This window comes from Saccopteryx leptura, chromosome X (assembly GCF_036850995.1).
Source record: "Saccopteryx leptura isolate mSacLep1 chromosome X, mSacLep1_pri_phased_curated, whole genome shotgun sequence".
Taxonomy (NCBI): Eukaryota; Metazoa; Chordata; class Mammalia; order Chiroptera; family Emballonuridae; genus Saccopteryx; species Saccopteryx leptura.
The window spans coordinates 44,771,056-44,784,033 of record NC_089516.1 but is presented as its reverse complement, the minus strand read 5'-3'; the positions used below and the strand labels follow the sequence as shown (position 1 = coordinate 44,784,033).

General features: G+C 41.6%; 2 non-coding genes across 2 annotated transcripts; both read left to right on the top strand.

Annotated features, from left to right (window-relative positions):
• Positions 1-233: 233 nt before the first annotated feature.
• LOC136386531 (U1 spliceosomal RNA) lies at positions 234-394 on the top strand. Its single transcript, XR_010747924.1, has one exon. It is a non-coding gene; the product is annotated as a U1 spliceosomal RNA (small nuclear RNA).
• Positions 395-3,572: 3,178 nt separating this feature from the next.
• On the top strand, positions 3,573-3,647 carry TRNAP-UGG (transfer RNA proline (anticodon UGG)). Its single transcript has one exon. It is a non-coding gene; the product is annotated as a tRNA-Pro (tRNA).
• Positions 3,648-12,978: the final 9,331 nt, after the last annotated feature.

Here is a 12,978-nt window from a genome sequence, read left to right as displayed (position 1 = left end):
AATCTCCTACAATTCAATAGCAAAAGAAAAAAACATCCAACCCAATTAAAAAATAGACAAAGGACTTGAATAGATATTTTTCTTAAAAAGATATACAAATGGAAACCAGGTATAGGAAAAGATGCTCAACATCATTAATCATCTGGGAAATGCACATCAATACCATAATGACATATCACCTCACAACTGTTAGAATGACGTGTGTGTGTATGTGTGTGTGTGTGTGTGTTGGCATACTTACCTGGCAGGGGAGATATGATTGTGAAGGTGGGTTTCCCAGGGCAAGGCTTATCTATAGCACTCTGGATATGTTGATACCTATGATTTTCCCAAGTGTGGAAAACTCAACTGCATAATTTGTGGTAGTGGCTAATTGCATTAGTGCTTTACCAAAAAAAAAAAAAAAAAAAAAAAAAAGGAGGGAAGGAGGGAGGGGAAAAAAAGAAGTGTTGGCGAGAATGTGGAAAAATTGGAACCCTTGCATGCTGTTGGTGGGAATGTAAATTAGTGTAGCCACTATGGAAAACACTACATAGGTTCCTCAAAAAATTAAAAATAAGACTACCATATGATCCAGCAATCCCACTTCTGGGTCTTTAACCAAAAGAATTGAAATCAAGATCTAAAGAGATATCTGTACTCCCATGTTCACTGCAGCATTATTCACAATAGCCAAGATTCAGAAACAAACCAAACACCCACTGTCAGAAGAATGGATAACAAAAACATGGTGCATACAAAAATATTAGTCAGTCATAAAAAGAAGGAAATCCTGCCATTTGCAACAACATAGGTGAACCTAGAGGACATTAAGCTGGGTGAAATAAGCCAGTCACAGAAGCACAAACACTGCATGACTACACTTAATATAACGTATCTAAAATAATCACAGAAGCAAAGAATAGAATGGTGGTCACTAGGGGCTGAGGGAGGGGGAATTGGGGAATTGTTGCTCAGTAAGTATAAAGTTTTAGTTATGCGAGATGAGTAATTTCTATAGATCTTTCTTACAACATAGTACCAATGTATAGTTAACAATATTTACTCTATGTAGTTAACAATTAGGTATTGTACACTTTAAATATATTAAGAGGATATATCTCATGTCAAGTGTTCTTATCACCAAAAGAAACACACACACACACACACACACACACACACACACACACACACAAGATCACAAGGAAATTTTTAGAGGTGATAGATATGTTTAGTATCTTGCTTGTGATGATGGCATCATGGGTATATGCATATGTCCAAACTCATCAAGATGTATACATTAAATAAGTGGATTTTAAAATATATCAGTTGTACTTTAATAAAGCTTAAAATAAACAAAGCCTAGATAATTATGAGACCTCAAGAGGTCTTAGACAGGACATGGATCTGCTGCCTACACAGTGACTAGCACTTAGTAAGCCCTCGATCCTCTCCATTTACTAACTACAGGATAAGGACTAACTCACCATTCCAGCAGCCCTGCCCCAGTTGCCTAGGGCACAAGTGCCAAAAAAGCCCTCCCAGGCTGTCTTTGTAGCCCAAGTGGCACCAATGACAGGTGCCCACAGACTTGAAAGAGTGGGGAATCAGGGAGGTCATGGGAAGACCTGAAAAGGAGGGAGTGGGGTGGGACGTAAACAGTCAGCAGAGATGCTGAAGAAGACCTGAGAGGCTGGGAGAGAAGGATGGCATAGGAGCAGAGAGGGGGGGGGAGATGCTGGAGAGGCTACATGGTGCCTATGGTGGGAACAGTTTCCAGGGTAAGGTTCTCAGCTGTTCCAAGTCAAGCCCCTGAGGGCCCAACACCTGGCAGTGACTTGACAGAATGCGAGTTCTGGCAGGGCAAACCAGAAAGGCACCAATCATAGGAACAGTTTCCTTGTTCTTCAAGTAACTTATCCTTGCCCTGAGCAAGCTAAGGAGTTCATTGGTTCAGCTCTTAGATCTTTCTCAAACCTCCAGCTAAGTCTGCAGTTGGCAAAGTGCAAACTCACCCTGAAAGCTAAGCCCATACCTCCTTAGAGACCAATGTGAGGGTTATTGGAGAACCTGGTGGGGGCCTCAGGTGTCACAGGAGGAACATTGACCATGATCAGAGGTACATCTAACTGTATCCTTCACACGGTTTTAATCAGGGAGAGCTGAGTGTTGCAGCCCCAAATGGATGAAGAGGGTGTCTTCTAGCTCCTATCAGGGTTTCTAAATACCACTCTCGACTAAAGGATACAGGGCTCCTTGGGAAAATGTCTTATCTTTAGGGCCAGAGCAGGGAAAGCCCAAGATGAGCTTGGAACATCTTGTGGCAGAATGCAAGGGAGAACTCAGAGCATGGTGGGGACACATTGGAATGATACAGGAGGAGGCTTGAGGGGGTTCTCACTGGGCCAAGTCTAGACAATCTGGTCACCAAAATAAATAGTAACAGGACTCCCAATTCTGGTGGAGATGGAGTCGCCCTGTTCCTCCCAAGCCCACCCTCTGACAACTAACAATCCCTGTACATACCACAACAAATGGAAGACTCTGGACAGTGGAAAGAAGGCTAACCACTTAGGGACCTCAGGATTTGAGAAACAACAGAGCGAATTTCCTCAGCTTCCTTACTGCCATCCATAAATCCTGGACAAGGGACTCCAGAAACCTCCAATCCAGAACTCCCAACAGGCACGGATGAAAGAAAAAAAAAAAAAAAGAAAGAACTCTTTTATGTACAAGTTTTTTTTTTAATTCATTTTAGAAAGAAGAGAAAGAGAGAGAAGGGGGAAGAGCAGGAAGCATCAACTCCCATATGTGCCTTGACCAGGCAAGCCCAGGGTTTCGAACCGGTGACCTCAGCATTTCCAGGTCGACGCTTTATCCAGAAAGAACTCTTTTAAAAAGCTAGGAGAAAGCCTGTTCTCCTTAGCCAAAGATGAAGAAAAAAAAGGCCTAACAACAGAAAACCTTTTAGCAAATACCAGCTAAACACCAATAAACCCCTTTACCAATCCTACAGTTCATCATAGCACAGGGAGCTGATATTCCACCCCAACCCTCAGCAGGAGGAAGTGAACTGAGCTGCTACCCTACCTGGCATCAACAGACTAACCAGGCAAGAGGTTGGATCTAATCAGGTTCCAAATTCCCCTCACTTCTGGTGTCAGCAGGGTCTAGCAGGCAGGTGGGCTTATCCCCACTCCCCCCCTCACACACAAAGCTTAATAAATGGTGCCAGTCTGTACCCTAATTTTGCTGGGAAAATGAGAGCAGACCAAAAGGAAAGATGAGTTTCCGCCCACCCACCTACATCAAGTGTGGGGCAAATGCTCCACCTTTGCTGGGCTGACATGGAAGTGCCCAGCCAGAACTGAAACATGCACAACCGTTTCAGCCTTCTTATGCCACACCTCCACAGGAGAACTCCTGGCTAGAAAAAGAAAAAGAAGATTAAATCTCACACTATAATCTCTCCTCAAAAGGAGATTAAGTAGTCTAATACAGTATTCAAAATGCTCTGGTTACAATTTTAAAAAATCACTTGTCATACCAAAAACTAGGAGAACTCACAACTTTAATGAGAAAAGACAATTGGGGCCCTGGCCGGTTGGCTCAGTGGTAGAGCGTCGGCCTGGCGTGGGGGGACCCGGGTTCGATTCCCGGCCAGGGCACACAGGAGAAGCGCCCATTTGCTTCTCCACCCCCACCCACCCCCCCGTCCTTCCTCTCTGTCTCTCTCTTCCCTTCCCGCAGCCAAGGCTCCATTGGAGCAAAGATGGCCTGGGCACTGGGGATGGCTCCTTGGCCTCTGCCCCAGGCGCTAGAGTGGCTCTGGTCGCGGCAGAGCGACGCCCCGGAGGGGCAGAGCATCGCCCCCTGGTGGGCAGAGCGTCGCCCCTGGTGGGCGTGCCGGGTGGATCCCGGTTGGGCGCATGCGGGAGTCTGTCTGACTGTCTCTCCCCGTTTCCAGCTTCAGAAAAATACCAAAAAAGAAAAGAAAAGACAATTGGCACTGAGATAAAATATATGTTGAAATTATCTTTCAAGGATGTTAAAACAGCAACATTTTACTGAACAGAATATACAATGGCAAATAAGCACAGGAGATATTTAACATCATTAACCATTAGGAAAATAAAAATTAAAACTACAATGAGCTATCACTACACACCTATCAGAATGGCTTATATATATATATATATATATATATATATATATATATATATATATATATATATATATATGGAGAGAGAGAGAGAGAGAGAGAGAGAGGGAGAAAGAGAGAAATACCAATGCTAGCAAGTATGCTGAGAAACTGGGTCACTCACACAGTGCAGGTGGGAATGTAAAATGGTACAAGTATTGAGAAACAGTTTGACAGTTTCTTATAAACTAAACATGTAATTACCATATGACTCAACCACTGTACTGTTGGGGCATTTATACCAGAGAAATAGAAACATGTTCACACAAAAACATAGATATGAATGTTTATAGCAGCTTTAGTAATAATAGTGAACAACTGGGGGAATAAAACCCCAGATGAGTGGGTGAGTGGGTAAACCAATTGTGTTACATCCATACTAGGGAATAATACTACTCAACAATGAAAAGGAAAAAAATGTTGCTACATACACCTTGAATGAGTCTCCAGGAAATTGTGCTGAGTACAAAAAGCTAAACCCAAATGTCATATACTACATGATTCCATTTATATAACAATCAATTGTGCAAAGTGTTGATTTGATACATTTATATATTGCAAAATGTTTACCACCATAACATTAACTAACACTTCCATCTCATCACATAGTTATTTCTTTTTTTGTGGTGAGAACATTTCCGGTCTACTTTCTAGGCAACATTTAAGTATATGATACAGTGTTATTAGCTATATTCACCATGCTGTGTGTTAGAGCCTTAAACTGGTTAATCTTATAACTGGAAAATTGTACCCTTGAACCAATATATCTCCATTTCCCCTACTCCTCAGTCCCTGATAACAACCACTCCAATCTTTGTTTCTCTGAGTTTTTTTTTTCTCAGATTCCACATATAAATGAGATCATACAGTATTTGTCTTTTTCTGTCTTATCTCACTTAGCACAGTGTCCTCAAGGTCCATCCAAATTGTTGCAAATAGCAGAATTTCTTTCTCATGGCCGAATAATGTCATTTCTTCCTTATCCATTCATTCAGTGAAGGACACTTAGTTCTTTCTTTATCTTGGCTGTGCGAATAATGTGGCAATGAGCAAGGCAGTGCAAATATCACCACCAGATCCTGATTTCAGTTTCTTTGGATAAATAACCAGAAGTGGAATTGCTGGATCATATGGTAGTTCTATTTTTAAGTTTTGAAGACCCTCTGTGCTGTCATAGTGGTTGTACCGATCTGCGTTCTTACCAACAGTACACTAAGTCTCCCTTTTCTCCATACCCTCGCCAATACTTAACTCTTGTCTTACTCTTGTTTGTTTGTTTGTTTCTTTCTTTTAGCGAGAGAGACAGGCAGGCAGACAGAAAGAGAGAGAGATGAGGAGTATCAATTGTAGTGCAGCACTTCAGTTGTTCATTGATTGCTTTTTCATATGTTCCTTGACTGGGGGTCTCCAGCTGAGCCAGTGACTCCTTGCACAAGCCAGCAACTCCTTGCTCAAGCTGACTATGTCAGGGTTTCAAACCTGGGTCCTCAGCATTCCAGGCCAACGCTCTATCCACTACACCACTGTCTGGTCAGGCTCTCTTGTTATTATAGCCATTCTAACTGGTGTGAGGTAATATTTCATTGTGATTTGGGTTTGCTTTTCCCTAGTAATTAGTGATACTGAGATACCTTTTCATACACCTGTTGGCCATTTGTATGTCTTCTTTGGAACACTCTATTTATCCCTCTGCTCATTTTTTAATTGAATTGTTTGTTTTATTTGCTATTGAGTTGTATGAGTTCTTTGTTATATTTTGAATATCAACCCCTTGTCAGATATGTGACTTGCAAATATTTTCTCCAATGTCATAGATTGTCTTTCCATTTGGTTGATGGTTTTCTTGGCTGTGCAGAAGTTTTCAAATTTAATGTAGTCCCAATTATTTATTTTTGCTTGTTCTTTTAGTGTCATGCTATAACCAGGGATAAATATGCTATACTACTGATTTACTGATATTAGTCTGACTAGCCATAAAATAGAGCTAAATAAGAATGTACTAACAAAGTAAGCTTATAAGAGAATTTCTATAAAATGTTAAATCTAGCCTTGGCCAGGTAGCTCAGTTGGTTAGAGCATCATCTCAAAGCACAAAGGTTGCTGGTTCAATTCCCAGTCAGAGCACATATAGGAAAAGATCAATATTCCTCTCTCACTCCCTTCCTCTCTCTCTAAAATCAATAAAATAAACACTAATAAAATAAAATGTTAAATCCAGTTTGTTGCTCATATAACCATGATTCAATATCCCTAGTCTGTGCCCTGACTGAACAGCTCGGTTAGTTAGGGCATCATTCTGAAGCCCAGAGGTTGCCAGTTCAATCCCCAGTCAGGATACATATAGGAACAGAATGATGTTCCTCTCTCTCTCTCTCTCTCTCTCTCTCTCTCTCTCATTCTCTCCCTTCTTTTCTCTAAAATCAGTAAAATAAACATTTAAAAATATATCACTAGTCTGGTAATCACAGTTATGTATTCTATAACAAGTCAATAGTATATAATCAATCCTGTACTTTCCCTCTGTCCAAGTTGTTACAGTTAAAAGACTTGTTCCTTCTGGCTGATGAACATCAAGGTTAACATCCAAGCATAAGTGGGAACTACGTGCACCTCAGCCTCCTCCTCCTTCTACTGCTCCTACCATGCTGAATCTTCCAGTTCTGATTCGCATTTGAGGCCAAGAGGACGACAACCTGTTCTCCAGGAATAAAGAACAATAATGCTGGTGATGAATCACAGACATCTGGCTGACACACATCAAGAGTTAATATCAAAACAAGAAAAATGAATCTTCAGGCCCCCTCCTGTCTGTCTGTCCCACCATACTGCCCATGAGGCTGAAAGGACAACAGGAGTCCAGTGAACCATGAAGACAGGAACTTTTCTCCTTCAAAAGAAACAAAATGCATGTCTGCCTTCCCCCTAGTTCTCCACCTCCTGAATTCCCCCAATTATATAATCTGGCCAAGGCATCTGAGCTGCCCAGATGAGATTTTGAGGGCAGGAGTCTGCCCAACTCCTCAAGTGGCTGGTATCTGCATAAACCCCTTTCCTTCAAACCAGCACCTGTGTCATGCACAGTAATTGGTTTTCATGGCTACAGGAAATGACCTGCAGGTCATTTTTTTCAGTTACAATACCCAGGAAATCATTGCCAAGATTAATCTTAAGGAGCTTTCCTCCTAAGTTTTCTTCTAGGTATTAAATTTAAACCTTTAATTTGTTTTGAGTTCATTTTTGTGAATCATGTATACTTAGTAATGTTTTTTTACCCAACATTTTCACCCAACAAGTGGGTAAAGGAAACACATATCATTTCATTTAACTGCTTCATGTTCTGTTGGCTCAAATCCTGAGAGCAAATTTTATGTATACTGTTATTTTAAACTACTTATCTCTTACAAACATAAGATGAAGGTAATGAAAGCCCTTTTCTGCCTTATCAACTGAAAGATTTTTATGCCAAAATAGCATTTATCAGAATTTCCAAGTTCTGTGGCTTTTCCCTATTCAAGTAATGTCTTGATACAATTATATTTTTGGTTGTGATTAGTTTAATTGCCTGTTCTATGGCATTTTCTTCCTCTACATCTCACTACGTATAAAACTGCGGATATTTAAAAGGTTCTGAAATTTTTCTTCCATTAAAAGTTCTCACTGTCCTGGCCAGTTAGCTCAGTTGGTTAAGAGCGTTGTCCAGAAACAACAGGGTTGTGGGTTCAATCCCCAGTCAGGGCATACCTGGGAAGCAACCAAAGAGTGCACAACTGGGCCCTGGCCTGTTGGCTCAGTGGTAGAGCGTTGGCCTGGCGTGCAGAAGTCCCGGGTTCGATTCCCGGCCAGGGCACACAGGAGAAGCACCCATCTGCTTCTCCACCCCTCCCCCTCTCCTTCCTCTGTCTCTCTCTTCCCCTCCCGCAGCCGAGGCTCCATTGGAGCAAAGATGGCCCGGGCACTGGGGATGGCTCCTTGGCCTCTGCCCCAGGCGCTAGAGTGGCTCTGGTCTCAGCAGAGCGACGCCCCGGAGGGGCAGAGCATCGCCCCCTGGTGGGCAGAGCGTCGCCCCTGGTGGGCGTGCCGGGTGGATCCCGGTCGGGTGCATGTGGGAGTCTGTCTGACTGTCTTCCCTGTTTCCAGCTTCGGAAAAAATACAAAAAAAAAAAAAAAAAAAAAAGAGTGCACAACTGAGTGGAACAACAAATGAATGCTTCCCTTCCCCTTCCGTCTCTCTCTCCTCCTCTTACCATCTTTCTAAAAATCAATAAATAAATTTAAAATATTAAGCTCTGAACAGATAGCTCGAGTGTTTGGAGTGTCATCCCTAAGTGTGAAGGTTTCCGGCTTGATTTTCCGGTCAGGGCACATGCAGGAGCAGCTCGATGTTTCTGCCTCTCTCTCTCTCAAAACAAAACAAGACAAAAAACATTTTCATCATTTTCCTGACAAAGCCACATAATTGTCAAATATTTCTAGGACATCTAGTAGTTATTGGGGGGGGGGAGCTTACTCCTTACACCAAAAGAAATTCCATCTGCATAGAAGCTTTAAATGTTAAACAACAATAACAAACAAACTGAAGAAAATGCCTTGGAGACAGAGGGCACATGATGTGGTGTGCATTTGGTGTTTTATTGAGTTGTACACTTGAAACCTATATGGTTTTGCAAACCAATGTCATCCCAATAAATTCAATTAACAAAAAAAAATCCCTGAAACTATTAAATTAAAACAAAGGTAAATATTTTTATAACTGTCAAATCAAATGTCATTAAAGAGAAAAAACATTGATGTATTAGGCCTCCTAAAATATAATTGTCTGTGTGTGCTCTGAACATTTTGCTATTCTTATAGCAACATAATTTTTTTAAAACAAAAATTAGATCAGTGAACACTTATTGCCCTGCAATTCATTTGTATTCACTTGGCAATAAAATAATGGCATCTTTCCAAGTTAGTACCTTTACTTTAATGGACATACTGTATAAGCAATTCATTACATGTAAATCTTTTGTAGTCTTCTCTTTTGTTCATATCTTAACTAACTGGAAGTAGCAGAGAGTAAGTTTACACCAACAGTTATAATGCCTAGAGATTATTTTTTTTAATTTTTATTGAAGAGAGAGAGAGACATCAATTTGTTGTTCCACTTATTTGTGCATTCACTGATTGAGTCTTACATGTGTCTGACTGGGGATTGAATCTTCAAACTTCATGCATTGGGATGATGCTCTAACCAACAGAGCTACTGGGCCAGGGCTTAAAGTTTAATATTAAAAAATAATAGTAATTAAGATCCTGAAGAGGCCCTGGCCGGTTTGCTCAGTGGATAGAGCATCAGCCTGGCATATGGATGTCTCAGGTTCGATTCCCAGTCAAGGTACACAGGAAAAGTGACCATTTGCTTCTCTTTCCCTCCTTTTCCCTCCCTCTCTCCCTTTTCTCCCTCTTCCCCTCCCTCTCTTCCTATTCTCCTTCTTCCCCTCCCACAGCCCATAGCTCAGTTGCTTTGAACTTTGGCCCCTGGTGCTGAGGATGGATCAGTTAGTCCAAGCACATCAGCCTCAGGTGCTAAAAATAGCTTGATTGATTTGAGCATTAGCTCCAGATAGGGTTGCTGGGTGGATCCTGGTCAGAGCACATGCGGAAGTCTGTCCCGCTATCTCCCCTCCTCTCACTTAAAAAAAGAAGAAGAAAGAAAAGAAAAGTGGAAATAAGAGTCTGAAGACAATAAAGGTATGAATATTGATAATTACATAGCTTTGCTTCCCAGAGTGATGATAAAAATGCATAATTTTAGTAATTAACTTTAAAAATTAAGCTTAACACATCAATACATCTCAGGTGCTGCTAATAAGGGGAGAGGAAAAATGAGCTTTCTAATTTCATGACCTAAATATTGTATCTTCCAACCAATTTTTAAATTGTATAAAAATAAATACTTAATTGTTTTCTCTGGTCTTCAGATTTTCCCTCCTATAGTCTCCATAGTTTGTTTCTTTCCAGAAAATTCCTTAGATGGAATTTTGCCCATAGCCCGGCAGAGGGCCCCATGTTCTAAGCCATAATCACGCATACATAGAAGACACTGCCGTGACTAGTTAGGAAATCAGGGAGGAGGGCTCCTAACCTCCCACACTCCACCCACAGGGTTATCAGGTTCCAGTTACAGCTGTCCAACTAACAACAGATGGCGTCTGCACCTCCTTTTAATCAAGGAGGCAGAATAAATGGTTTCTAAGAATAACTAGCAGCTTGGGAAAATATCCCTATTATGTAACTACCATGCAAGTATTTTATACTGCAGCTTTTATTCCTCTAAGATTCCTATTATCATTTAAAAATGTGTTTGAAAGATATACAGAAATATAATATAAAGGCTCAGGAAAAAATACATTAAAAAAGAATGCATCACAAGAGATTATGGCTGATTTTGCTACATTCTTTTTTTTTTTTTTTTTTTGTATTTTTTTTTTTTTTTGTATTTTTCTGAAGCTGGAAACGGGGAGAGACAGTCAGACAGACTCCCGCATGCGCCCGACCGGGATCCACCCGGCCCGCCCACCAGGGGCGACGCTCTGCCCACCAGGGGGTGATGCTCTGCCCCTCCGGGCGTCGCTCTGTCGTGACCAGAGCCACTCTAGCGCCTGGGGCAGAGGCCAAGGAGCCATCCCCAGCGCCCGGGCCATCTTTGCTCCAATGGAGCCCTGGCTGTGGGAGGGGAAGAGAGAGACAGAGAGGAAGGAGAGGGGGAGGGGTGGAGAAGCAAATGGGCGCTTCTCCTGTGTGCCCTGGCCGGGAATCGAACCCGGGACTTCTGCACGCCAGGCCGACGCTCTACCACTGAGCCAACCGGCCAGAGCCGCTACATTCTTTTATTTCCCAGATTTTACAGGTATTTCTTTTGTTTTGAATGTTCCATTTTTTGTTTTTATTTTTTTTAAAAAAAGAATTTATTTATTGATTTTACAGAGAGAGAAGGGGTGTGTGTGCAAGAAGTATCAACTCATAATTGCTTCACTTCAGTTGTTCATTGCTTGTATATTCCTTGACCATGCCAGTCCAGGGATTCTAACCGATGATCTCAGCATTCCAGGTCGACACTTTATTCACTGAGCCACCACAGACCAGGCTTTCTTTCTATTTTCTTTTTAATTACCCATTGATTTGAGAGAGAGGGAGAGAGGGGAAAGGAGAGCGAGAGAAAGAAGCCATCAACTCATTCCACTTAGTTCCATCTAGTTGTGCACCTATTGATTGCTTCTCATAAGTGCACTGATGGGGGAGTCAAACTCGCTACTTCTGGCACATCATGCTGACACTTTATACACTAAGCTACCCAGCCAGGGCCTCTCTCTTTCTAAAATCAATTAAAACTATTTTGTAAACTTGCAAGAATAGTACAAAGAACTATTCTTCATCTAGATTCCTCACTTAACATTCTTTTTAATTCATTTTAGAGAGGTGAGGGAGAGACAGAGAGAGAGAGAGAGAGAGAGAGAGAGAGAGGAGAGACAGAGAGAGAGAAGGGGAGGAGGAGCTGGAAGCATCAACTCCCATATGTGCCTTGACCAGGCAAGCCCAGGGTTTCGAACTGGCTACCTCAGCATTTCCAGGTCGACGCTTTATCCACTGCGCCACCACAGGTCAGGCCTCACTTAACATTTTGCCATTTACTTTATTATTCTCTCTCTTTCATCATACACCTCTCTCTCTCTCTCTCTCTCTCTCTCTCTCTCTCTCTCTCTCTCTTTCTGTGTGTGTGTGTGTGTGTGTGTGTGTAAAATACAGTGTGTTCGTAAAGTCATGGTGCACTTTTGACCAGTCACAGGAAAGCAACAAAAGACGATAGAAATGTGAAATCTGCACCAAATAAAAGGAAAACCCTCCCAGTTTCTGTAGGATGATGTGGCAGATGTGCGCATGCGCAGATGATGATGTAACACCGTGTATACAGTGGAGCAGCCCACGGCCATGCCAGTCGAGATGTGGATGGTACAGAGGAAAGTTCAGTGTGTTCTGTGGCTCACTAAATCCAAATCCGTGACCAAAGTGCAACATGAATATCGGCACGTTTATAACGAAGTGCCACCACGTAGGAATAACATTACTGTGTGGGAAAAGCAGTTGAAGAAAACTGGCAGTTTGGTAGAGAAACCCAGTTCTGGTAGGCCATCAGCCAGTGACGAGTCTGTAGAGGCTATACGGGATAGCTACCTAAGGAGCCCTAAAAAATCTGTGCGTAAGCCCACCTTGAATTGCACTGAATAGGTATGAAATTGGGCGAGTTTTCCTTTTATTTGGTGCAGATTTCACATTTCTATCATCTTTTGTTGCTTTCTTGTGACCGGTCAAAAGTGCACCATGACTTTATGGATACACTGTAGATATATATTGTAATATGTGGGCAGGTCATGGTGGGTAGTCATGTTCCAGGCATATAACTTTCTTAGTTAAAAGTTTATCTTTACCTTAAACAACCTTGTCCATTGTTTTTTGTGCATCTAGGTTAATATACCTTTGAAATAGGCATAACCACCCTAAAAAACAAGCACATAACCTTGTTATTTATCCTGTAATTCAACCCCCACCTTGTTTTTTTTACCCTCATGTAATACCTTAATTTCAAATGTATACAAGAAACTGAAAAACTGTGACTCTGAAGCATCTGTAATCTTGCTTCCAGGCAACTTTCATCAGTTTGGCTTAAATAAAATCCTATAAAGATTCTTCACAGGTTTGGACACTTTAAAGGGTGATTAGATAATAAGAGATCATAGGGAGAATTTTACCACCTCAAT